This window comes from Mesocricetus auratus, unplaced genomic scaffold, assembly GCF_017639785.1.
Source record: "Mesocricetus auratus isolate SY011 unplaced genomic scaffold, BCM_Maur_2.0 Super-Scaffold_100013, whole genome shotgun sequence".
Classification (NCBI taxonomy): domain Eukaryota; kingdom Metazoa; phylum Chordata; class Mammalia; order Rodentia; family Cricetidae; genus Mesocricetus; species Mesocricetus auratus.
This window is the reverse complement of record NW_024429196.1, coordinates 76,237,106-76,264,283: the sequence shown is the minus strand read 5'-3', so window position 1 is coordinate 76,264,283 and position 27,178 is coordinate 76,237,106. Positions and strand designations below refer to the sequence as shown.

Below are 27,178 nucleotides of genomic sequence, written 5' to 3'. Positions count from 1 at the left end.
CACCTTCCCCTCTATCACAACAGGCCCAGGCAGGAAATTAAGCAAAGTTCTTTCTGAACTTCTGCGGAGGAATTTCCTGGCTGGTCCTGGAGGCCCATGCTCCATGGAATCGTGTTACAACCCAAGCTCCAGGCCCAGGGGTTCCTGACACAGCACCTGCCCTGCAGAGCACAGAGCACCTTGGAATCCTGCACTGGCTGGCCGGGATGGCAGGCCTCAGGAGCCAGCACAGGGACTTCCCCCCACTCTGCACACGCCCTAGGCTGCTTCCTCTCCAAAGGTGGGAAGCTGCTGGTTGGTAAGCAAGATGATGATCACCCTGGCCCTAACAGCCTTCCCAAACCAAAGGACCGAGGCATCACACCTTCAAGCAGTCAGACAACTTCCCTGCGCCCTGGCTCCTGGTCTGTGTCAAGACTTCAGGATCTCACAGATGAACAGAAGTCTAAGAGAAGTCAGTCCATAATAACAGCTACATGGTGGGATACTAGCAGAAAGACCAGTAAAATCCACATAAAATCTAGTCAATACAACGTACCAACACTGATTTCTCAATCGCTCTGTCTCTCCCTAGCCTCCCTCTCTGTCCCTCTCCCTGTCTCTCTCTATGTAGCCCAGGCTGCCCTGTTATTGAGACAGTGCCTTCTCAGTAAGAAATTAATAAAGGGAAAATTCTTTACTGGGGTAGGGGGATGTGCATGGCTGACTGGGGCTAATGTCCAAGGAAAAGCCAGCCTTGAGTAGATGTTACTAACATTTGCACACCCGAGGCTTCTGATTTTACACACACACATTTTACATACTTCCTTTCAGGTTGCTGCCCCAGGATCCACTTCAAACAATTTACACAAAGGCAAGGGGCTGTAAGTCTGGGCCATGTGGGCAGATGGGAAACTTACACAGCAAAGGTACCACCTGAATTATTTTAAGTACACCAGTGCTTGTCTTTTTGAGTAGTTTTTACCCAGGTTTATTTTGCCCACCTGGCAGAATTATGCTTTTCCTAACAAAAGCACAAGGGACTAATGGCAGACCAGGACTTAAGGGCTGTAACCCTGCACCACCCTCTTGAGCTGCGCAGGGAGGCAGGTTTTGGGGAATGGGTCTAACGACTAGTAAGCTCTGGTGAACAAAAACTTACATTCCAGCACTGTAAATACTCCCTAACAGGCCTGGCTAGCACTCATCTCTGGGTATTTAGGAGGCAGCACTCCCTTAGCCAACTTCCAGTTTATGTGTTTAATGTCCTCTAAGCAAATTTCTTAGTAAATCCCTTGTCATATATTCTAGTACTTTCTTTTACATCAGCCCGTATTCCCAATCCTTCAGCCTCAGTTTCCCAAGTATCGGGATTACAAGTCTGTACCAGATGTGCATGTGGGTGTGGGCACACAGGAACCACAGATGTGTGTGGAGGCCAGAAGGCAACTTCCAGGGACCGGTTCTCTCCTACTGTGGGATCCTGAAATCAAACTCAGGTTCTCAGAGTTGTGCAGCAAGCATTTAGACCTGCTGAGCCATTTTGCTGGCCCCATGCCTGGCTTTCTTAAGTCTTTTTAAGTTGTAGAATGTCCTTCCCAAAGTCATTTATTCCCAGAGTTTTGTGAGGCATTGCTGACGAATAAAAATTGTATTTAAGATGTCCAAAGTGATATTATTGATATAGTCTATGAAATTATTGTCACATCAACCAAGTCATCACCTCACAGTTACCACAGGTACGTGTATGTGCATATGTGTTCGTGTGTGTATGTATATATGTGTATGTGTATGATGTATTGTATATGTGTCTGTGTATGAGTGTATATGTGTATGTGATATAGGCATGTGTTACATGTGTATGTGTATATTGTACATATGTATGCTGTATGACATGTTGTGTGAGCATAGTGTATAATTGTGTGTATATGTGTTGTGTGCATCTGTGTATACGCATATATATTATGTATATGTATTTATGTGTATCTGTGTATGCATTGTGAGCATATGTACACATATTTGTGCATATGTGTTTCATGCATATGTATATATGTGTGTATATACATGTGCTGTGTATGTGTATATATGTTTGTACATATGTACATATTTGCATGTGTGTATAAGCATAAATGTTGTATGCATGTGTTTGACAGAGATAAGACTATTTAAGATCTACTTACCCATCACGTTCCAAGCATGTACTATAGAGCTGCAAGTTTTCCAGAGTCGATTCACCCCGTGCAACTGGAACTCACTCACCAACACTTCCCATTCCTCCCATCCCCCAGCTGCAGGCAACAACCATTCTACTCTCTGCTTCCTCTTAAAGATCCTGCACAGAGGTGAGGTCCCATGGAATTTGTCTTCTGTGCCTGGCTTGTGTCACTGAGCTCACCCGTGCCGCGGCACTTCAGGGTTTCCCCCCTCCTGAAGACTGAGGGACCGTCCCTGTGTATTCACCACGCTTCTGAGTCTATGTGTGAGTACACATTAGAGCTGTTCCTATATCCTGACTGCTGTCAACAGAGGAGTGCACATCTCTCCCCCGGATTGAGGTGTCATTTCAGGACATGTAGCTGTGGAGTGTGTTACCGCTAGGAGGAACTGGGTACAGGACAGATGGGGACTCTGTGCCGTTCCCTTGCAGCTCCAGGCCCATCTACGGTGATTCCACCATAGAACACCGGTGGGAAAAGCAGCTTCCAGTTGTGCAGGCTTCCCTGCCAACCGCTGGACTGAGTACTTACACACCAGGATGTAAAGGAACTCTCCTCCAAACAGGACAGGGACTACAATTAGCAGCTCCATTTTACAGCCAAGAAAACTGAAGCCACCGTTACAGATATCCAAAGTTCAGGCAGGCGGCAGACACCAGATCATCAGTCATCAGAGGAGGCAGCTGCCTGGACACCCCAGTGCACGGAGGGTCTCCTAGTGCAGCTAACGGAGTGGGGATCCAGTCAATTTGTCCCGAGGCCCCGAAACACAAACCTGGCTGGGCACTTCCTCCACGTGCACTGTGCTGGAGAACACAGCCACCGCCCTTCCCTACAGCCACCGCAGATCCTTGGTGGGATTAAATTTCCTCTCATTCCCACCTCAAGGGCCACAGAAGACCATCCTCAGAGGCTCACCAAGAAGGATTCTCTCCCACCCTCTGTTCATAAGCTCGTTTTTTTTTAATCAAGACTCACAAAGTCGGGCAGTGGTGGTGCACGCCTTTAATCCCAGAACTCGGGAGGCAGAGGCAGGCGGATCTCCGTGAGTTCAAGGCCGGGCTGGACCGACAGCCTCCAAAACAATACAGAGAAACTCTGTCTTGTAAAACAAAACAAAACAAAAGACTCACAAACCTCCCTAACACCGTGTCTTCCCCATGCATGAGGAGGCAGGGCCCCCACGCGTGCGCACAGCCTGTCACATCCACCAGGACAAATCCCTCCACTCTCCTGCAGACCCTCCTGGCCTGACCTTCCAGCCTGGAGACCTGTCTGGGATCTAGAAGAAAAGGGGGATCCCTTCTCACTCCCCCCGCAACCTCGTTCAAGCACAGGGACGGAGAATAGTTTGAGTCTTCTCTTTTTAATGTCTTTGCTCTATGAAGGTCTATGGCTGCTGCTGCCCAGGATGAACTGATGAGGAACAGACCCACCTGTGGCACAGAGGAAGAAAAGAACCCACGTGTGGCTCGGCAGTCTCTGCTCCCACCCATCACTGCCACGGAAGGCCAGGCTGCCTTCCCTTCCGTGAACTCTTGGCTGAGAGAAATTGTGAAGGACTAGGCGAAGGTCAGAGAACACGTCATGACAATGCAGGGTAAGTACGAACTCACATGTCACACAGACTACACACCTCAGGCTTTTTTCTCAATGGTTGATGTATCTATAATTAGAAAAAAAATCTTTTCCTCACTTCACAGGCCCACCCGCAGGTTTTAGCCACTTCCTAGCGTCCAGCAAACATGGCCACAGCTGAGGTGCTCCAGGGTATTTTCGTGCTCAGTGAATAATTATGTGAACAAAATAACACAATGCGGTTGCCAACAGCTATTAAACCCGTGAAAAATGACAACAGAAAGCTCAGTTGACTGGTTATCGGGGGCCTCAGAGAAAGGAGGAAGGCAGCTGTGGCTTCACCTCTGTAAACTCCAAATGCAACCAAAAGAAGCAAACAACCGAAGGAGAACTAGCCTGGGAGTCCTGACTCGGGGAGATGCGGTCACGACTCCCGCTGCCCGTTGATCACGGATGGAAGCTGGCTTCATTGCTGGTGTGTGCCTGGACAGAGAGCGAAGGCACCCTGAAGAGCTTCACTCTGCTGCTGTAGGACGGAAACGGTTGGGGGATGATCAAGCAGGCACACCTCCCCGTCTCCGATGCAGACGTTCTCCTTGAAGTCCTAGCCTGAGAGTCAGGAATGATGGCCACGCAGGCCACGGTGGAAGTTTACTCTTGACAGGTGAAATCGGGGCCGGGTAATGGCTCCGCTACCAACTCACACCAAAGTGAGTGGCCTTTGTGGGGAGGAGAGCACACTCCGGTCTTCCTCTTGGGCCCAGGCCCCGTGACATGCCCTCCGTATCACACAAACAGCATGGCTTTGCGACCTGCAGGCCTGGCCCTGACTCCCAGCTTCAGTATGCGTTCACTAGGTGGTCTTCAAGGGGGGGGTCTGGCCTCACGGAGTTTTGTTTTTAAACTGCTCTGCAGGGCTATGGTAAAGACCAGTGACTACGTGTACAAGGCTCCGGGGTGGTGACGGTCACGCGGACACACAGAACAAACAATGACTACATCACGGACGTTAGAAGGTGGCAGGGCACCCAGGAAGGCTAGGGACCCGAACACCTGGGGCTGGTCAGGAGTCTCCATCGATCACGTGGCACTCGGGTGGCAGCCATCACTGCCCCAGATCCTCACAGCTCCCACAGGGCGCCTGTGCTGGAGTCCCGGCATGTCAGATTGTCAGATGCCCCATGTCAACTCACACCCACTTCTCTCCCAGATGCCAGGTTCCCAATGCGACTCCTCAGTCAGAACCGGCCTCGGCTAAGTGCCGGCGCAGCAAGTCCTGTGCTGACGACGCTGGTCTCGATGCTGGGGACCTCTTTTCCACTCCGCCACTTGTGGAAGTTCTGTCAGGACACATTGGCCTTCCACACACAGGAATGAAATGCCAGTCCATCTGCCTCTTTCATCTCCATGGCCTTAGTTTCTGCATCTGGAAAATGGAATAATAACCCTAGTGCCAAACGGATGAGATGGAAGGATTGGGGGTACTCAATGAAATTATGCAGGTGAAATTATCTGATCCATAATCATCTAGCCCGAAAACTTGTGTGGCTTAGTGGCTTGACAGCCTACTAACTAGAAAGTTCCCAAGGCCAAAACCTGGATGGTCCCAGAGAAAGAACACAAATCCTGGCATGACCAATGGCTCCACAAATGTTGACCGAGTAGGACTGAACCTTCTCTCTTTGAGGTCGGCCTTCAAAGGTGAGCTGCTACTTGTCCTGACCTCTCTGATGATGCTGAGGTGTAGCAGAGAGCAAGTCCCCCCTCTCTGAGCATGCCCCAAAAGCAAGGCCCAGAGAGACAGGCTGTGTTGGGAAAGGACCTTCCATGCAGAAGTCTTACTGCTGCCCCAAAAGTCATGCCAACCCAGGCTTCCGCCTTCCTTCTGCTCCCTGGACCCGAAGAGCCCTCCTACCCCAGCAGCTGAGTCCTATGCTGAGGCGGTCACCATGGAAGAGCCTGGACACTCAGCTCCTGCCTCTTTCCAAGCCCTGCGCGGTTAGCCCCATGGTAGGTGGGGCCACAGATGCATGAAGACTCCCCTCCTCACTGGAGCACAGCTGTTCTCAGCTTCTCCCCCACTGCCCATCAGGAAACAACTTGAAACCTAATTGAGCAGCTGTGGCTGTAAAAAAGAACCCAGTTCAGAGTGAGACGTCGGGCCCAGCGAGTGCGTGCTGAGGTCTTGTAACGGAGGAGGGACACACATGACAGGGCTGAGCCCATTCAGCAAGCCCAGAACTCTGACCATTCCCCTGTGCACCTCCCCCCTCCCCCTGCTCGTGTGCCACAGGGTCAGGACAGGCCATCCTCCCCATGGATTCCCTTTCAGAGGCCACAGGTCTGTGTTCCTGGGGTTCACGGGTCCCCTGACCCCTTGCTCTGTTCAATGTGCTCAACGGAAGCCGTATTCGAACCAGAACCCACCAACGAGTTTTCACCCCATCCACGGCCCACCTTTTGTCTGGACCACTCGTTACGGGATTTTAGGAGGCTGCAGCCTTGTTTGACCAAATAGCTCCTGCGCACGTGTTGCTTTGAATTCTAGTGCAGAATTCAGCATAACATTTCCCTTGGATTCCTCTTCCAAGCCAACAGAGTAAGGGCCATTTCCCAAAAAACAACACATTATTAAAAAATGAATACGAGCCAAGAAAACAATGCGGCCAGCATATTTAGTCCACACAGCTTGTTTAGGATGCAAATTGCAAATATATTTAATTCACATGGCTCTCTGGGGAAACTTTCAGACCTCTTTGATCCAGCAGAAGCAAGAAAGTCACCAAAGTGAGGGCAGCTCACTGGCCAAGGGCTGCCTCACACAGGACAGTGCCAGGTCCCCAGGAGCAAGAGGACTCATTCTGGAACTCTGATAAGGCCCCTCACCCAACCCACTGGCAGCCACACTCCCTCATCCCATGGTCTGCCTTGAGAGCGGCCTTCTGGCCATGGTCAACAGCATCCAAGAAGCTTTCCAGTGATCAAGGACAGGTACCCATAAGAAGAGAAAACCAAATACCACTGTGACAGCCTCCATTAACACATGACAGACCTGGCCGCTGGGTATGTGAAGGTCCAAACCAACTTGATTTATGAAGAGCAGGCAAAGTTTCCAGCAGGTCTGGCACATCTACTGCACTGGAGAAAGGCCTTAATTATACTGCCTGTGCTCATTAAGTAGATAAGATCTTAGCAGAGGCAAGCTATGTTTTGTCTCCAGGAAAAAATGTAAATCCATCTGGCTCCATATTTTACAGTAGTCATCAATATCCTAAGGCCATGTGAGATGCCCCGAATTTTCATCTTCCTGAGGTTTGGGGGTGGAACTGAAGTGTCAACAGGAGAGCTCTCATGCTGACAGAATGTTGATGGTGTTGATAAATCCGAGCATCCCTGTCTCCCTCGAGAACCCTGGAGCAGGACAGGCCCCACTCGACTGAGCTGGGTACTGAAGCATACAAACCCAGAGGAAGAACAGCCCGGCATTTACCACAGAAGTGCCTCCTATCACTCCGTTCAAATGGAAGTGCTATGAGACTATACTGAGTACGCACCACAGTGTAGGCCCAGGAAGTCCCACCTCCCCTACTGAGGACTCAGAGAAATGGTCACCTGCATGAGACATCAAGAGTGTTGTGTGGAAATCTCCCCCAATCCGAGGACTTTCCTTCCCTCTGACCTTCTTCTGGGGATTCATTCCATGTGTTTTCTATATCTCCCCAAACCTGTTTCCCCGTGCCATTATGCCCAGATCTCCCATTTTAGATACAGTTGCCAACTTGACACCCGAAACTCAACACGCTCCAAGCAAGCTTCGGAGCGATCAGTTCTTTGTCTGGCCTCATAATGATGTGAAGTTCCTTAATTCTATAGGATATTATATGTACAGCATCATGCTGCTTGCAAATAAAGAAGGTTCTGGATTATTCCAATTTGTATGGCTTAAGTTTCTTTCTCTTGGCTTTATCTTACTAGGGCTGGGCTGAACAGGAACGTAAGAGCGGACATCGTTGCCTTGTTTCTGATCTTAAAATAAAGGAGCCTATGTAATTGCTTATTTTAGATGTTTGTACTTTCCACATGGTAAAAACAACCCAAGTGTAAATGCTAACATTCATGTCAAATCTACTTTTAAGTTCTTAAACATACTGGCTCATCTATGAGATTCATTTCCCCCCACTCCCTTGAGTAGCTGTCTTGTTTTACTGTTTCTTGCTATGTCCGACAAATTTTATTGTATTCCTGACAGGATTCCTATCTTCTAGGAGTCTAAATGGTATTGTCATCATTTAAAGGGCATCATCATCTACTCTAGATAACAGCTCCATTCACAGTGTGTGCCTGCAATTCCCGTTGAGCTTAATTTTGTTCTTGTCCAAGATGATGCACTTTTGTTGTTTCCTTAATCCCAGGAGACACAGCCCTTACTCTTCAGACATGGTCTTTCTGGTCTATTTCCTGAATGTTTCAGTTCTCCTTGAGTGATTCTGACCATCTCCCAGTTCTCTGGGACCTTCGGATACTTCTATCAGACTTCCAAACCCAGAGCATCCACTGGCTTTGAGAAAGCTCATCCTGCTCAAAAAACAACCCACCCCTCAGCCAAGGACCACAAGGACCCCGCCGAAGCTCCTGCGGTTTCCTTCTCTCCAAGAGTCCAGCTCAGAGTGTCTTCATTTCTGACTCATCCGTCCAGCCAGGATTGCTGTGATGCATTCCCGTGAAATAGCAGCTTCCTGAGCAGCACGTAAGAGCAGTAAGAGACAAAGTTCTCACGGGCTGGCATCACCCCACCTCTACTGCAGCTCTTGGTGCTCAGAAATAACTTTTCATGGGCTTAGGATCCTCACACTGAGCTGGCAGTTCACAGTGGCCTTGCCAAATGACGTTTGCCTGCAGGAGCATACTAAGGGGATTTTTGTGCCTGCTGGTGCGTGAGTCCCCCATTTTCTCAGTCTGATGGTGTGGCTATGTGGCTGACGCTACTTAAGGTGTTTGAGTCTTTGCCAATCTTGTTTAAAACTGCCAATCTGGCTGAAGTATCTGATCATTGCTGTTAAAAGGAGATGAAAGATAGTGCTGGCATAAAACAGAAATGAGGATCAAAGGAATGGAATCCCAGATATAAACCCACACACCTAGGGACATCTGATTTTCAACAAAGAAGCCAAAATTATAAAATGGAAAAAAAGAAAGCATATTCAACAAACGGTGCCGGTATAACTGGATGTCAGCACGCAGAAGACTGCAAATAGATCCATATCTATCACGCTGCACAAATTCAAGTAAAAATGGATCAAAGACAAATACAGATACACTGAACCAGATAATAGAGGGTGTGGGATATAATCTCAAACTCATTGGCACAGGAGGCAAATTCCTAACAGAACACCAACAGCACAGGCAATAAGACTGACAATTAATAAATGGGACCTCATGAAACTGAAAAGTTTCTGTAAGGCTAAGGGCACAGTCAGTAGGACAAAGTGGCAGCCTGCAGAATAGGTAAAGATCGTCCACAACCCAACATCCAATAGAAGGCTGATCTCTAAAATATAGAAAGAACTCAAGAAACTAGATATCAACAAAAAAATAATCCAATTAAAAATTGGGGTGCAGATAGATCTAAACAGAGAATTCTCAACAGAAGAATCTCAAATGGCCGAGAAACACTTGAGCAGATGCTTAACACCCTTAGCCATCAGTGAAATGCAAATAAAAATTACTCTGAGATTCCATTTTACACCTGTCAGAATGGTTAAGATCAAAAACACAAGTGACAGCTCATGCTGGTGAAGATGTGGAGTAAGGGGAACCCTCCTCTGTTGCTGGTCAGAGTGCAAGGTTGTACAGCCACTTTGGAAGTCAGTGTGGCTGTTCCTCAGAAAACTGCAAATCAACCTACCACAAGGTCCAGCTGTACATTCTTGAGTATCTACACAAAGGTTGCCCAATCATTGCATAAAGGCACTTGCTCAGCCATGCTCATAGCAGCTTTATTCATAATAGCCAGAACCTAGAAACAACACAAGTGTACCTCTACTGAGGACGTGATTAAAAAAAAAAAACCTGTGGTACATTTACACAATGGGGTATTTATTATTCAACTGTTAAAAACAAGGACACCAGGAAATTTGAAAGCAAATGGATAGAACTAGAAAAAAAAATTACCCTGGGTGAGATAACCCAGACTGATAGACAAACATGATATGTACTCACTCATAAGTGGATATCAGCTGTAAAGGATAAAATGATACAATCCACAGATCCAGAGAGACTAGGTAACAAGGAGGGCTCATGGAGTTGGGGGAGGTCTAGATCTCCCTGAGAAGGGGAAATAGAAGAGATTCTGTTACTGGACTGAGGGCAGCTAGGGACAGGAACGTGAATGATCAGGTTGGAAGACACAGGGGGAAAGCGCTGAGGTGGACCGCTGAGGGGTGGCATTTTGGCTCAGGTACAAATCTGGCACAGGGGAATCTCCCAGGAGTTTATGGGGAGGACCCCAGCCTAGACTTCTAGCAATAGTGGATAAGTGGCCATCTTCTGTGACCAGACTGGTGCCTGGCACAATTGTCATCAGAGAGGTGTCACCCAGCAACTGATGGAGGCAGATGCAGAGACCCACAGCCAAACCGTAGGAGGAGTTTGGGAATCCTGCAGAGGAGGAGAAATGAGTGCAGGAGCCAGAGGGGTCAAGGACACCATGGGAAGGCTCACACAATCAACTAACCTGGGCTCATAGGAGCTCCCAGAGACTCAACAAACAACCAGGGAGCCGGCACAAGACTGACCTAGGCACTCTGCATATATGTTATATAGCTTGGTCCTCTTATGGGACTCCTAACATCAGAAACAGGGGCTGTTTCTGACTCTTTTACTGATTTTGGGACCCTCCTCCTCATACTGAATTGCTTTGCCCAGCCTTAACACATGGGAAGGTGCTTAGTCTTACTGCAACTTGATATGCCATGTTTTATTGATACTCATAGGAGACCTGCCCTTTCCTGGATGGAGACGAAGGGGAGGGGATTAGAGGAGGGGCTGGCAATGGGGGAGAGGGACTGGGGGGGGTGGATAATGGGGGAGAATTCAACCTAGATGTAAAATAAATGGATGAATTTTAAAAAAAGAATAAATTTTCATGGAAGCTGAAGAAATAAAAGATAAAAGGTTGTGAGGAGGTAACACTCAAATCTGAAAGAGTGTGTTTCATGTTTTTGAGAGCATACTTGGCTTCCTGAACAAGATGTGGAGGAAACCCATGGGATACTTGCAGAGAACTAAGACCGGGGTCCAGAGCCTACACAAAGTGAATAATAAGTGAATAATTTGCGCAGGCTGTATTTCTTTAAATCCAAAGCCATGTAAGTATAAGACTTGTCACTGTGGGCACCTCAGTTAAATAAGGCTATGATGGTAATAGCCCCTGAAACACCTGAAACCAACCACATTACTACTACTTAAGAGCACACAGCCCTGTAGCAAAATGACGGACACAGCTTCAGCCACAAGTGACAAAACTTTCGCGTTCAGGTCTCATAAAGTTCAGTTACCCTAGCGTGCTCACAACCACCAGGCCTGGCCTCACTAAGAGCTGCTCGAAAATGAAGAGCCCTGGCCTCCCCCAAGCCACCACTAGCTACTTTTAAACAGGATTCCCATGTCTGATTCGTTTGTTCGCTAAGGTGTGAACAGCATTGTCTCTAAAATATGTGATTGTTTTGTAAGAAAGCACAGGATTCTGTTCACATATCCAACGACAACGGTTCGCTCCACTGACACTGGCCCTGCACACTTCTGGCCAGTGTTTCAATGACCAAGTATAATGCATAGCGAAGCATGAAGCACAAATATCAATTACACTAAACAGGCATGCTCAACAAGGCATAAACGTCGCAAGTGACGTGACAAAACACACAGCTAAGAACGAGTTTTCACATGCTCACATGGTGACAACACACATGGTGGCTGCCAGCAATCGGGCAATGCCAGTAGTGTCAAGCATCCTGCTCTGTCACCTCCCTTAGTGCTCTGAGACTGGGCCCCTCACTGAACCTGGAGGCCAGATGGCCAGTGACTTCCACAGACCCTCTTGTCTCTGCGCCCCACGGTGCTGGAGTCCCAGGCACGTGCGTGGGCACAGTGAGCTTCTTATGTGGTCCCTGTCCTCATGCCGACACACCGAGCACTCTCACCCACCGAGTCACCTCTTCAGCCCCACTGTACTAGAGAGGGCACAGGTAGGATTTGTTGAACTCACCCTGAACCCACTCCCATTCCAAATGACTACTAAACAAACGCCAGTCGACTCAAGTGCCATGAGTAAGTACATTTGATAGAAATTGGGTTGTTGGTTTTTGTTTTTTTGTTTCTTTTGGTTCATTTATTTTTACTCTGTGTGTATGAGTGTTATGCCTGCATACGTCGATCCACCGTGTGCATGCAACTCTCTCAATGCTCAGGTACTGGAGTTACAGGCGGTTATGAGCTGCCTTGTGGTTGCTGGGAACAAACCCTGGTCCCCTGCAAGAGGAGTTAATGCTCTTAATTGCTGAACCCTCTCTCCAGCCCTGAGAAATTTATTTTTTTTTAAGTTTTTTGATCCAACTCTACTCCTCACAGACCTCCTCCCTTCCCTCAGCACTAAGGCACAACAGAGCCTGACCTCCTTTTGTAGGCCCATGGGAAGCGTGCCCTGCTCCAGCGGGAGCTCTCCCACACAGCCTGAATTGGCAGGCCACGGCACACGTGTTTCTCTGTGTATGGACGTGGTATTGCTCAACCTCGGGGGTAGCAGGCGTTGAAAACTGGAGCAGGGCCCATCATCTTGGCTACTGTGTGCAGTTGCTTTAGAGGACTGTTCTAGGGCAAGAGCCTTGGGTCTCGCCCACTCTACATGCTGAGCTATTGATTGGATTAACAGTGGCACTGGTGACTCTCTGAGCTGTCACTGAGACGCAGGCTGATTCCGGCAGACGTGTATGACAAAGCTACCCAGAACTCCCCTGGGAACCTGGTTTCTGTTCTGAGAAGTCAGCCGTGCTAACTGGTCCATTTCTGTACTACGAGCACTGGGGACAGAAAACTATGACCATGGCAGCAATTTACAGATGATTTGCCACCACAGCGTAAAATTCCATGTCATCTCTGACCATCTAGTCAGAAGAGGCCTTTCCACAGACAAGTCAAAGCAACCTCTGCCACAGAACAAGGCACCTAGGTCGCTGGCCAGTTGTGTCTCTCCCTTCCTGAACTAAGCCCCTTAAGAGCTGAGGCGGGTTCATTCGGTTCATCCGAGTGGATGCCTCTTGGGCTTGTTGGAGGTGACCGGAAACACAAAGTGCTGACAGAGAGATCTAGAAGTGGCTGGCCCAGAGGGGAATAGAATATTACTATCCAAGACTGGTCCAAATAATTATTCTCACAGGGCTGGAGAGAGGGCTCAGCAGTTAAGAGCACTGGCTGCTGTTCCAAAGGACCAGGGTTCAATTCCCAGCACCCACAATGGCAGCTCACAACATTAAGGAACTCGAGTCCCAGGGGGCTTCTGTGTACACCAGGCATGCAGGTGGTGCACGGCAAATATGCAGGCAAAACCCTCACAGCATGTAAAATAAAAACCAAAACCAAAACAAATTGTTGTTTTCATGCTATAATTGTTCACCATGCTCTTAAAGTCCTTTCATGTCCCCTCAAACATCCACAGACACAGGGACCAGAAATGGCAGTTGGAAACTTTCTTTTCAGAAGTTCAGCTGAATATAAAAGAATGGCAGACTCCGGTTTGCTGTCATCTTCTAAAATATCTGCCTAGGGATGGACGAATTTGTGTTCTTGAATGATGAAATCTGATAAGCCCACAATAGAAAGAAAAGCAAATGCAGGAAGTCACAAAGAGGGGCAGTGGGTCTCCCGCCTCGGAGATGTCCCGTAAGAGGCAGCATTTGTCCATAATTTCTCATGAGAGCTACCTGTGATTTGGAAATCCCAACCTCATTTAGAAATACTGACAGCTTGAAATCGGCTGACGGGCAAAATATACCCAGAATTTTTACATTTCCCCCAGAGATCCAGTCATTCAGCATTTGCCCAACGCGCCACTGATTAAAAACTAAGTGGCTGGCAGAAAAGGAACCCGCACGTGACATCCTGCAACAAAACACTGCTCGGGAAGGCAGCCCTTTAAGGCCCTCCAACAGCAAGGGCTTAAAACACCTCTGCTTCCATGTGAGGAAAAAGCCCCACGCCTGGACTGGTTGCTTTCCGACGCCACCAACTTCACAGGGCTGACTACCGCACCCATTGCAACTCTCCGACAGAATTAGCTGGAGGCCACACTCTCTGACACTAAGGCTGCCACTGCCACCAGCTCCATCTATTGACCCCAGCCCAATAAACACAGAAGCTCAGAGTCGACAGCCTCCTTGGAATTAGGTTCGTGTGGTGATATATTATTTATGATGTAATAATGACTGCCAGAAGTATCAGACTGCAAAGCCAGTGACGCTAGTTCTCTATAGAAGGCAGGCAGTGCTGGCACACCTCTTTAATCCCAGAACTCAGGAGGCAGAAGTACACAGATCTGTTAGTTCAAGGCTACACTGAGCTACACACAATTGAGCCAGTCAAAAAAAGAGACATAGTTCACAAAGGAGATCTCAGCACTTGGGATCCTGACCTTTAATTCCAGGATCTGAGAGGTGTGAAAGGAAGAAGCAAGGTCAGTCTTGGAGGATTAGTCTCTAGCTGCGTTGAGGAGAGCATAGTCTGAGTAGATTTGAGGAGCAGCAAAGTCGGGAGCAGTCCAAGGATCGCCCTTTTGGTCTGAGGTAGAGATAAGAGCTGGTGGTTGGCTGCTTTGCTTTTCTGATCATCAGCTTGAAGCTTGAACCCCAATGTCAGTCTCTGGGTTTTTAGTTTTCATGTTACGGGTTCTGATACCTAGAGTGAGAGCTTCCCACAAGCTCCCCTGCGGGGATGCCTGGATGCTCTGCTCCTGCAGCAGCTACAGGGGAAAGTTCCAGAAAATGCAGGTGTTTTCCTATGCCAGCTGTAGGCATCCAGTCCCCACGAGGCCACTGGGATAGGAGGGCAGGAACTGGAGTCTGGATACTCGTGGAGGCCATTAGCAGTTGTTACCAAAGAAGGCTGCAACAGCAGTGGGCCTCACTGCCTGGCGACACTTGGCTTCTTCCCACGAATAAGGAATTCATCTGCCTTTAGTTTACTTGACTCCCACCAAAGGTGCAAGACCCAAGTCTGCCATACAAAAACACTCTCACAAGGCATCTGCTGAGTGAGCTAACAATGACAAAAGCACTGGAGAGCTCAGATTCCAATCTCCTTGGAGATTCTAAAAAGGCCCATCTTCTCCAAGAGACTTCCCTAAACTCGGGTGACACAAATCTCCAACCCAGGGTACCACCAGTACCCGAATCACCCTTACCTTTCTCAAAAGCCCCACAGTGCAAGTCAGAGCAGCCTGGCCCTCCGCTTGCATTTGTCTTGCTTCTTCAGGGAAGACAAAGACCACGACATCAAGGACCACCATCTTCTGGTGGGTCCTAGGTCCTTCCATGGGGTCTAACTCAGCGTTCATGAGCTTCACATGTCACAGGAGCCCCATAAAATCATGAGGGTTGGTCTATTGACCAAGACCTCACTCGCTGGATCTAGGTCAGGTCTAGAAGAGGCCTTACATACACACCCTAATGTTTAAATATACCATTTTATTAATTCTTTGGGAATTCCATACAATGCATTTTGATCACTCTCACCTCTAGCCCTCAGCATCTCCTAGATCCATACCATCCTTCTCTACATCCCCAAACTTCACAGCACCTTTTAAGAAACAAAGTTACTATGGGGCTGGAGACAGGGCTCAGTGATTAGGCACACTGGCTGCTCTCCCAGAGGACCCAAACTCAATTCCCAGCACCCACACGGCAGCTCACCACTGTCTGTAATCCAGTTCCAAGCCATTTGACATCCTCACACACATAAATTGCAGGCAAAACACCAATGCACATAAAATAAAAATACACTGTTTTGACACTATCAAGTCCAATTCATGCTACCTGCATACTAGTGGTTGTAGGACCACCTACTAGAGCATGGCACCATCATCCTACAAGGGGCCACGTCCCTAAAGACTGACTCTCTCTCCCTCCCCAAGAATTAATCAGCTACCAGCTACCCATACTTCCTCAGATAGGGGTGGAAGCTAATGAGTCCCGTCTGCCTCCATGCTACAATGTTGCCTGGCTTGGTCTTGTGCAGGTTTTGTGCAACAGTTACTGTGGTTGTATGAATACAGAGCAATCTTCCATGTCCAGAAGATGCTAGTTCTCTATGGTCCCGCCCAGCCTCTGGTTCTTACCACCTTTCTACCCTCTCCTCCATGATGGTCACCCAGCCCTTGAAGGGGTTATAGTCCCATTGGGGGCTAAGTACTCAAGCGACAATCTATGTACCACCTACTGTCCACTGTACAAAGAACCTTCTCTGATGGGGTCTGAGGGCTACACTAATCTGTGTCCTGCCTCTATCAAAGCGCATCGCCACGGTAACTTCAGAAGCCGCTTCTGTTTCTTCACCTTAGGCAGACACTGGGCTGCACAGACTCCATGCCGGCACTGCCGCTGCCTCCACCCCCCACCCCTGCTTCCCAGATGTTAACAGAGTAAGCAGTCAGAACCCCAATGAGGAAGAAGCATGATCCATGGGCAAGCACAAACAACACTGCCATTACTCCCATGATGCTGGAGTTGGTCCCCCCACCCCACCCCATCATCTTGTTAGTGAAGATAATGGGCTGTGGAAGGGTAGAGCCATGGGGCAAGGTGCCCCCATGGAATCATGGGAGCCACAGAAGGCACCTGGCTTCTCCCCTATTCTAACTTGGGCTCAAAACAACAGCTCAAACTCTGGAAGGAAATATTTTCCCCCTCACTGAGAGAATCACAAGTCAAGCAGGAAATATAGCAGGCACTCTGAAACCTAAGATACAAATTACATTTTTTAGCTCCTTATGTAGCTGATAGTGTTTGTGTGGATACTAAAACTGGAAAGTCAAAAGTAGCCTTCACTACTGCCCAACAAGATAATCTTTCTTCTCTCCTCTAATCTTCTTAGATTAAAACTCTAAATCCAGGAGACTTAGTGTTTGTAATTGATTCCAAGCTTGGCTCCGCGGGAGCAGATTTGTTTGTTCAAATCAAATACTCTCACTCTGTTATCCTCATTCGTGCATCTGTCTTAGTCACCACGGGGCTGCCTTAACCAAACATCCCAGACATCTATTTTCTCAAAGTAACAAGAGACGGGAGGGCCAAGATCAGAAGGCTAGCGCTACCCCAGCAAGGCTTCTTCTTCTTCTAGACGGCCATCTTTGGGTGTGCGTCCATGGCTTTTCTTAGCAAGTGCACATGGAGTGGGGGTGGAGAGACGTGGGGACAGCTGTCAATCCTACCAAATCTGGACTCCATTCATCTGGTATCTTTAACCTTAAGTATATCCCAAAAGCCCAGATACAAGTCAAGTCTTCAACTTAAGTATTTGGAGGTGAGACACAGTTTGGTCCATGAAAAGGTTCACCTGTCTCCAAGTCCACAGTTCTTCCAGCCCGGGGAATCTTTCTCTTGGGGGAGGGCGGTAAGGGTAGACTGAATAACCCACTTACAAGGAACCTGTAAAAATCTCCATCCATACCCTCCCCCCTCCAAAAGCACCGTGAACCACAGGGATAATTACCATCTGAGGCCTGCATTCCTCCCACATAACCTGAAGCCATCGCCACTTGTCACAACAGATCATCTCATGAACTCTGACAGCCAGCCCTGGGAGCAGGAAGAATGCTCATTTTCCTCACCCTGCCAGGGTTTCAGAAAGAACTCAGCTCAAAATAGATGCTATTGAAGCTGGAGACACATGAGGAGGTACACACACAGCCTATCAATACCTCCTCGCTGGCCCCTCCCCACCCTCCAATTCTACTGACTGTGAGAGCCACCCTGGAGGCTTTGTAATCCAAGACCATTAAGTATTCGTGGGGCTGGCAACAGCAAATGGAAACTGAGTTGGCTCATTCCCTTCCAAATTAGTATAATGACATTATCTGGGAAGTGATGATTTTCTTTTTTAAAAAGTTCAGAATATTGTTTTGAGTTTTCTTCCCAGCCTTCTGTTGAGACCGTTCCCTCTGTCTCTCACCGTGTTTCTCTGGTGGTTTGGAGACCCTGGTGCTCAGTGGCGTGTTCCCCAGGAGAAAGGCTCAAGTCAACTTTGACTGTGTTCCTGTTCTGCTTCCAATCCAGACACTGCATTTTTCCTTCTTTGGTCTTTCAGTCAACCCCGCTGCCCCCCACCACACACACACACACACACACACACACACACACACACACACACACACACACACACAGAGAGAGAGGCACACACACACACAGAGACAGAGATACAGACACACACACAGAGACACACACAGAGATACAGACACACACAGAGAGATACACACACAGAGATACAGACACACACAGATACAGACACACACAGATACAGACACACACAGAGATACACACATACAGAGACACACACAGAGATACAGACACACACACAGAGACAGAGACAGAGATACAGACACATACACACACACCCCAAGAAGCCCTCTGAAGTTTTACGTCTTAGGTGTCCTTGAATGTGTCTCTCCAGCATTCTGTCTTCCCCTCTCTCAGTGCAGGGACCACTACTTTACCTGGAGAACATGCCTGCTTCCCTAACAGGTCCCCTGCCTGCGGGTTCTCCATAGATCAACCCACTCTCCTGATGGGTGCCCGAGTCACCCTCTTTACATGTCACACGTCCTTCCTCGGTCCTGCAGGAAAGCTTGAGTGCTGCCATGGCCCTCTGAATAAGGTCCATGCACTGCAGGATGGCAGACAAAGCTCTCAGATCTAGACGCCTGCTAACCACAGTGTGACCATGGCCCAGGCCTCCAGTGGTTGCTGAAAAAAAAAAACCACCAAACTTCATGATATGCTATTGAGGTCTAACACATCTCTTAATGCAAACCTTGACATGACCAGGAATCCTACAGGTAGGAGACCTCATGAGGCACCGTATGCAGGCCCTGGTCTCTAGCAAATACATAACTGCCATGTCCCAAAGAGTCCACCCCCCCCAATTTGACTCAGAATATATCCCTTTGCCTATCAGTGTTTGGATAAAGAGTGAAAACAGTGCACACCATGCTCTGTCCGGTGAACGTCACATGGAGGAGTGGATTGAGAAACTCATCCTACGGCTGCCCTTCCTCCAGAGCTAACCTGAAAGCTTCCTCAGAGTCAAGTGCTTTCAATGACCCGTCCCAGAGTCGGTCACCTGTCCAGAGCGGCCCTGCTCTGTTCATCTGCGATTACAGTTGTTGTCTTACACAACACAGAAATCACTCTGACAGTTATGCTGATCTGAGGAGAGGAAAGGCGACAAGCCAAGCAGCACAGATTAGTTCTGGAAAATTAGGCATTTGCTGGGTCACAGTGGGGCCTTCAGCTTTGAATTCGGCCTCCCGGAACAGTAAGTCGGCCTGAAATCTTTCTAAAATAAGAACCATTACAGCACCAGTCACAAAGAGCCATTCTTGAGCTGCCAAACAGATAGGAGCTATGTGGAGATGGAGGTTGGGACAAGAGCGTGGCTGGAGAGTGGCCACACCCCCGCGGCTTCAGCATGGAAGTCACGGTGTGCCCTGGGCACTCCTTGCTTCCTCCCAGGAAGCCATTGGAGGAGACCCCCCACCCAAAGGTGGCCAGAGCCTTAAAAGGGAGACTTCCCTTTAAATTGTCTGCCTCCCCAACCATTCGCCATTCCCTCCTTAAATAAACATGACCCCAAGCCGTGGAGAGCCCCGTACAGCAGACCATTCTGTCACCTCGTAGACAGCAAAAGAAAAAAAAAAATGGCCAAGGCTCTGACTGGAGGCTTCCTGCAGGAAGTCCAGGGCCAACACCGGGCACTAAAGGCACACTGCCCTTGCGTGTCACAAGCCCCCCATCCGGTCCTCTGCGGAAAGAGTACACGGCAGTGCACAGGTGCCACCGCTGCCACATTCAGGCTGAGCCCAGCCAGGACCAAGCTTGCTAGACGACTGAATCGTGGCTCAGTGCTCCCATCCTGGTCCCCTCTTAACTCTGCCACCTGCGGGCCCAGCGGGGCAGAGGAACGCCTAACCTCTGAGACGCCACCAGCAGGCTCTGTGATAGTCACTTTTTCCTGTGGCTGTGATAAAACACCCCAGCCAAAAGCCATTGTGGAGGAGTTTGTTCGGGCTTATGGTTCCAGAAGGACGACAGTCCACTGTGGTAGGGAAGCATGGCAGCCAGCAGCAGGCACGGCAGGAGCAGCGGGAAGCTGAGAGCTCACACCCTCAGCCACAAGCATGAAGAAATGACAGTGAACCGAAGGAACCTGGGGGCAAGACTGAAATCGCCAAAGCCCGCCCCCAGCAAGCGATGTACTTCCTCCAGCAAGGCCACACCTCTAAACGTCCATCAAACACCACCACCAACCGGGGGGGACCAAGTGTTCAAACCCCAGGGGACCATGAGAGACATCTCTCATTTAAGCCACCATGGAGTCCACCTTCAAGTCCTGAGCTCACGGCTCCGCCCGGGCTTCCCACACTGGGTTTTGTCATCCTTGAGGATGAGCCTCACTGTGGGATTTTTTTTTCCCAGGGTTTCCTCCCGAACCAGGCAAGCCTGTATGTCTGCAGGGACTGGCTGGGCTCCATAGCACCTTCTGGTTTCAACAGACGAAACATTAAAAAGATCCACACTTGCCTCCCCCCAGCACCAGCAACCTGCAACATTCTACTGGGCCACCTGCTCCTTGGAGTGGGCATGCTCCTCCCCCCCGCCACCCTCCACCTCCCCACCCCGCCTTCTGAATGGACAAACCCCTGGTAGAAGTTAGGAGCATTACCCACTGGGCTCCCGGGAAGTTCACTCATGTGGTGAACAATCAGGTTCAGAGTCCCTTGGAAGCCATCACTGGTGGCATCTTGCCTGGTCCCCTCAGACCATTCTCATAGCACCATATAACTTCACCCTGCAAGTTCCAAAAATACTTTACAGTTTTCCTGGACTAGTGGGGCCTGCCCAGCTCATGACAGAGAAGGCCAGAAGGCTGGGCAGTTAGAAGCTGAACCTATCATGGCTGGGAGCTGAGGTTCAATGCCCCAGCTCCCTTACCCTGGGGTGACAACTCAGGACTCATTTCTCCTGTCCTCGGGAGAAGGCCTGTGGGTGACATGTCCTGCATCGGCTGGCTCCCCTCCCTGTTTTCCTTTCTTGTTCCTCCCTACCCTCAGTGTCTCCTGGGTCAGAAGCCTGGCAGGCCTTCGTGACTGCCAAGTCCCAGACCTTCACAACACTGACAATACCCCACCCACTGTGGCCCTGGTTATCCCTCAAGAGGCAGGCAGGGACGCGGGACCCCACAGAATCCTGTCTTTGAGAACCCGTGTTGCCGACAGCAACGGCTTGACCACAGGTGCTGAACTCTTGGCATCCTATGTCTGGCCTCTGCATTCAGAGTCCAAACCAGGTGTTTGGCTGACTATCCAATCCAGGCGTTTTTTTTTTTTCCTTCTTCTTCTTTTCTATCCAATCCAGGGGGTTTCTTTTTTCTTTCTTGAAGCTGGACTGCCTCAGATCTGCTCTATTGTCAGGGATTCTCACCCTGGGTTACCACGTAGGTCCTTCACATTTTACAGAGTGAGCCCATCACCCAAAACAAGACTGAAGCGCGGAACATCTCCCCTTAGAGGTCAGGGTCGAATGTTTGCTCTAATTTGGGGGTCCTTATATAGAGCATAATTAACCTAGCCCCAGCTGCAGCCTCCTGGCCCCTGTGAGGTGGACATATATCGTTGTCTTCACACATGTGCTTGTCTGGATTCGGGTGGCCTCTGGGGACTGAGGCATGTGAGATGAAATCCTACAAATCTCCATTATTAAATCCACAATACATTTGAAATCCCATCCTCCATCTTGGTCATGATACCTCTGACATCCCTTCAAAGTGAGGCAGGAGACAAGGGGAGGGAGGAGGGAAGGGGCCTCCCGGCTATTTGTCCCATACTCCCCAGCCTCCTTTCTGTTGTTTTTCTGGAGCTGCCCCAGCATGGGCTGTCATAGGGCCTGTCCCCCAGTGACAGGTGCAAATCTGCTCAACTCCACTTAGCCTGGTCCTGTATCGCCAGGATGCCCTGAGCTAGCTTAGCTCGTAAGAGCCCTCTACTGTGGTCTGGGATGCTCCCTGGCCCACAGGCTGTCTTCCTTCTCTCTGGGTTCCTCGCACCTCAGTGCCAAGCTAGACCAGGACCGGGGCAAGCTGTGTGTGTCTGTTGTAAGAGGATGACCAGCCAGGTCTGGATGATCAATCTTTATTCAAAGAGCCCTGGCAGGCCAGGATGAGACTGAGGCACAGTGGCAAAGGGAAGTACCCATGCCTGGCGGCAGACCCAGAACTACCAGAGGGCCTAGTGCCTTCATCCCACCACACACAAAGCCAACTCCCAGCCTCCTATGGTCAGTCTGGTCACTCGGGCCATCACAGGATGCAGAGACTTCATAGATCTAGGCACCACTCTAACTCACTGCAATGAAAATACCCAAACAGTGTGGCATATGAAAAGCAAGACTCAGGAAATTTGCCCTACATGAGCACACACACACACACACACACACACACACACACACACACACAGCATTTCACCAAAGTTCACAATATTGATTCATTTCCCCCCTTCGATAGGCCAAGGCTTGCTGACTTGAGAGCCCAGTGTTCCAACATGAGCATGCCACTACTCACCAGAACCTAGAAGCCAGTGGCCAGGCATGCTGGGAATACAGTGTAGATGCTTATGCAGAACTGTGGGGGCCACAGAAGTGGCTCCTTTCCATCCTAACGTAAGGTCAGAGAATTCAAGCCTGTAATTGCTCCTTCAAGGTTAGTCAACAGAATGTTTGGCCGACGGTGTTTCTATTGTGTGTCTTACCTTGACAACAGGATATTTGGCCTAAGGAGTAACTAAACGGAGTAACTAAACGGATGTCTCGCCTTAACAACAGGATGTTTGGTTTAGGGTGTGGTTACTTGATGTTTTGGGTATGTTGGTAAGGAAGTCTTTTGCCTTCCCCCTTTTGATTGGGGTATATAAAGACTGCATGTAATAAACTTAGGGCGGATCCCTCCCGACTCCAACTCTGTCTCTTGTCTAATTCTTTTCCTCAACCCGCACTCCTCCTTCCAAGCACAGACCAAACAAGTCTGCTGAAGGGACACTGAAGGGACACTGAGCTCGTGTGCTGTGGACTTTTCCAGGGTGATGGAGGAAGCCCCACACTGTAGTGAGAGCTGAGAGCACAAGAACCTTCCTCTGCATGTGAGCATCCTCCTTGGGAACCAACTAACCTGTTAAACTGCCATCCACTTTGCTCAGGCTTCCACCAGAAAACAGTAGGGGCTGGTGAGACCAGGCAGGCCCAGCAGCTCGGCCTGACGTCTCAAACACACCGCCCCAAAGCAGCTTGCCCACTTTCTTCTCAAAGTGTAGAGACTTTCTGTTTCAAAAGTCATCTTAGAGTGTGGGGCAGGTTGTTAGCTTATGGATAACCCATGGGTAGCCCAAAACCATGGGAGATGTGGCAACCTGGAACTCAAAGGGCAGCGGTGGCCGTACAGCTTGTGGAAGAAGCCGTCCTTGGCTTCTGGGCAGCCAGCTTCTCACTCAAGGATACTTTGGTGCACTTCTAGGGTTGGGCTGCCCCTGCCCCTCATCCTGTGACCCCAGGGATCCTGTCAAGCAAGTGTTACAGTTAGCACAGGCAGAATGTCCTCCCACAAGCTTGCCTCCCCATCAGTCACTTCCTTCCCTCTGTTCTACCTGGGGACATGGGAAGGAGAGTTTGAAGCATGTCGGTGTAGGTACCATGGCTCAGAGTGCCTCTCCTGGTACCTAGGGGCCCCAAGAACACAGTAGCAGCAGCAGTGATGGGAAGGATGAGAAGGACCTCGAACGTCAGAGCCTGTGAGCAAACTCACCTCTCAACAGGGAGCCAAGGCCTCCTGGGTTTGGGCCCAAGCACTCCACTAGCTCTATGTCCTGCTCCCCCACCCCCACCACATCCTCCCCCCCCCGCACCCGCCCCAACTCCCAGGGATGCCCACTGCTCACACACTGTGCAGCCCCCTGCGCTCGCCCTTGCCTTTTTTTATCCTCCCGTGTGCCTCTTCTCCCTGGAGAAACCCTGCCTTCGAGAACGCTGACCTTTAATCCCAGCACTCGGGAGGCAGACAGGCAGAAGGGATCTCTGTGAGTTCCAGGACAGCCTGGTCTACAGAGCGAGTTCCAGGACAGCCTCCAAAGCTACACAGAGAAACCCTGTCTTAAAAACAGAACAAACAAGAGAACACTGTCAGTTCTCACTTCTACGAGTCCTTTCCTGGCCTCGCTCTCCCTCAGACCCTAAAGTGGCCCTAACTGGCTAACCCTCCGCTCCTCTTCTGTCTCCATGCCTTCTGTAGCCCTGGTCTTGAACATAGCACAGTGAGAAGCTCTGAGCAGGTGGCTTGATCCCGATGCCCCCAGAGACAACACCACAGGACGCATTGTGGGCCAGGGCAGAGCTCGCTTACACCTCACACGAAGAGCCATGTATCCCTTACTCCATCGGGGCTTAGCCACCCCATCGGGATGGACAATTCTGCTCACACATCAGATCTGTTGGCCACCGGCATGAAAAGGAAGAGACCTCCCCCTATCATCAGCCATGAAAAATAAATATTCACCATCTTCTCCACCCACACAGTCAAACAAGCTTCAAAACCAAGCGCAAAACTGGAGAGTTGTGATCTGGCCCCTTCCAGATTCGGACCAACACATGGGCTCCTCTACCTGGCAAGCCAGCATTTCGGAAACCTCGTGGGAAAAAAACCAAGGAAATGTTCACTTTACAAAAAAAAAAAAAAGGCGAGCACAGACTGGCATTTCCGGAGTGGCCACTGCCACGCCACGCACAACAGCTCCGACCACATGATCACGTACTCTACATTTTTCCTCACAGCTTAGTGCCGTTCTTTCTGTAACTTCCTGTTTCTTGGTCTCCACTGGTCTGCTTCTGGAACCGTGGGCATTTCAAAAGGCCTGGCTGCATTTAATCCGCACAAAGCCACCGCGTGGTAGCTCCGGTTTGCTCTGTCAACCTCCTGACACTGGGAGTTGAAAAGTCAACATTCTACGCTTCTCCATCACGGACCACGCACAGTGGTCACAGCTCTCAGGATAACTCATGGGCCCTGCCCAGCGGCTCCTAAGGGCCCAGCCAAGGAATTGCTTCAGCAGGCTGGGCCTCGGGCTCTCTTTCTAGAAACAGGTTCCCTTTGGTTATAACTACCTTGAGGGACTATAAGAGACCTAAGTCAGAGTCCCATCCCTGTAAGATTCAGAGAAAGCATCCATAGTTAGAATTACTGTGGTCTCTTTATTTTCTCTTCAGCCTTGGCAAAGGTCATCCATGCTCAATGCTAAGATCTGGTGCTGCACAAGGTGTGCCCAGCCCTATTACAGCGGGACTTCTGGGAAGGCACCCTGTCATCGTGACTGTTAGGGATGCTTCAGGGTTGCTGTGGCTTCCACATCTCACGAGGAGCAGGAACGGTAGGCTTCCCATCCCACCTTGAGCATAGCCTGCAGCTCTTGGGCATGTGTGAAAGGACACCCCTCCCCATGTCAATCCTCTCCACTGCAGGGGTGCTCTGAGGATGGAGGCAGTGGGTGTGAGCCTGGGTGGGTGTGGTTATTCCCTGAAATGAGCACAAAGTCTGGCTTTTACTTACTGCCTTGCCTTCCAGCATTTGTAAATTTTGCTCACAGGAATTTCCTTGTCTGCTGGGCAGGGTCCATGAGTCATCCTGAGAGCTGTGACTACTGTGAGTGGTCCGTGATGGAGAGGCGTAGAATGTTGGCATTTCAACCCCCAGTGTCAGGAGGTTGACAGAGCAAACCGGAGCTACCACGCGGTGGCTTTGTGCGGATTAAATGCAGCCAGGCCTTTTGAAATGCCCACGGTTCCAGACAGCCCACAGTCACTGCTGATCCTTAAACTGCCTACTGCTTTTCCAACACTGAAACTAGCTTTCTACAGCCATGCTAGGGTCCTCAGGTAAGCACAATTTTTCTTTCAGAGTGACTGACGCCCCACCCCCAGGCAATAAGCACCACACCAACAGAGAAGCAGCAGGCTTCAGTTGACCTACCAGCTGTCCTAGGAGTAGGAACCCACGTTGAGGGGGCATCTGTCTGGTCCAGCAGATCTGTCGGGTTCATACCTGAGGTGAATGTGGATTGAGGAAAGAAATCTACAAGAGACAAGAGCTAGAGTCCAGAGAGCACCTAGTGAATACTAGGGTCAGCCCCAAGTTTATTATTCACAGATCTTATATTCCCCAGCCAAAAGGGGGTGAAGGCAAAAGACTTCCTTGCATGATACAAGAAATAAGCAAGTGTAATTACCTTCTCAATATCCAAAACATCAAGTAACCACACCATAAACCAAATATCCTGTTGTTAAGGTAAATCATCCATTAGTTACTCCTTAGGCCAAATATGCTGTTGTCAAGGTAAAATACACAATAGCCACACCTTAGGCCAAACATTCTGTTGTTTGACCTTGTAGGAGCAAGTGTGGGTTTGAACTCTCTGACCTTAAGTCAAGATGAAAGGGAGCCATTTTTTGTGGGCCCTGACACCTAGGCCAATGGACATCCAGGATGCTAGCAGGAGGTAGAGTTCTGGGAGGGAAAAGGCAAGAATCTTAGCCAGGAAACCCAAATAACAACACCAGGACTTCCCAAGAGCAAGTTCGTGATGGTGAAAGGCGTTTGCCTTTCAAAGCAATGCAACCAAGAAGGGCTGTCCATACTGTTGACATGGCAATGTGTGGATAAACAGTTAAAACGATGCTGCAGGCACCCTGGATACATGTCTTTGTGCTGGGTCCAAGGAATCTTCAGTGCAGGGAGACACAAGAGGGTCCTGGTGTCCCTGAGCTCTGGAGCCCTCTATTCCCCCACCCCCACGCTCCTCCTCACTCTCCCCTCAGCCTTCCCATCTGTCCTCCTCATGGCTTGTGGAACGTCCCACAGCCTGATTCTGTTTTTGCTTCACCGAGCTAGGTATCAAGCCCAAGGCTACTGTTTTTCCCATTAGCATCATCTTTTAGTAAAATGTCAAAAAAATCTCTTGCCCAGTCTCATCTTTTCATTATCTTCTAACATTTTCCTCATTTTATAAATATATGTCCATGGTGCGGTCAGAGAGTATGAAAAACCAAACCAGC

General features: G+C 49.5%; 1 long non-coding RNA gene across 1 annotated transcript in view; it reads right to left on the bottom strand.

Annotated features, from left to right (window-relative positions):
* Window positions 1-3,542: 3,542 nt before the first annotated feature.
* The window catches only part of LOC110342486, a 55,351-nt gene continuing 31,715 nt past the window's right edge, over window positions 3,543-27,178 (bottom strand). The window contains exon 2 of the long non-coding RNA XR_005880988.1: window positions 3,543-5,199. This is a non-coding gene — a long non-coding RNA (uncharacterized LOC110342486). The remainder of the gene's footprint in view (window positions 5,200-27,178) is intronic.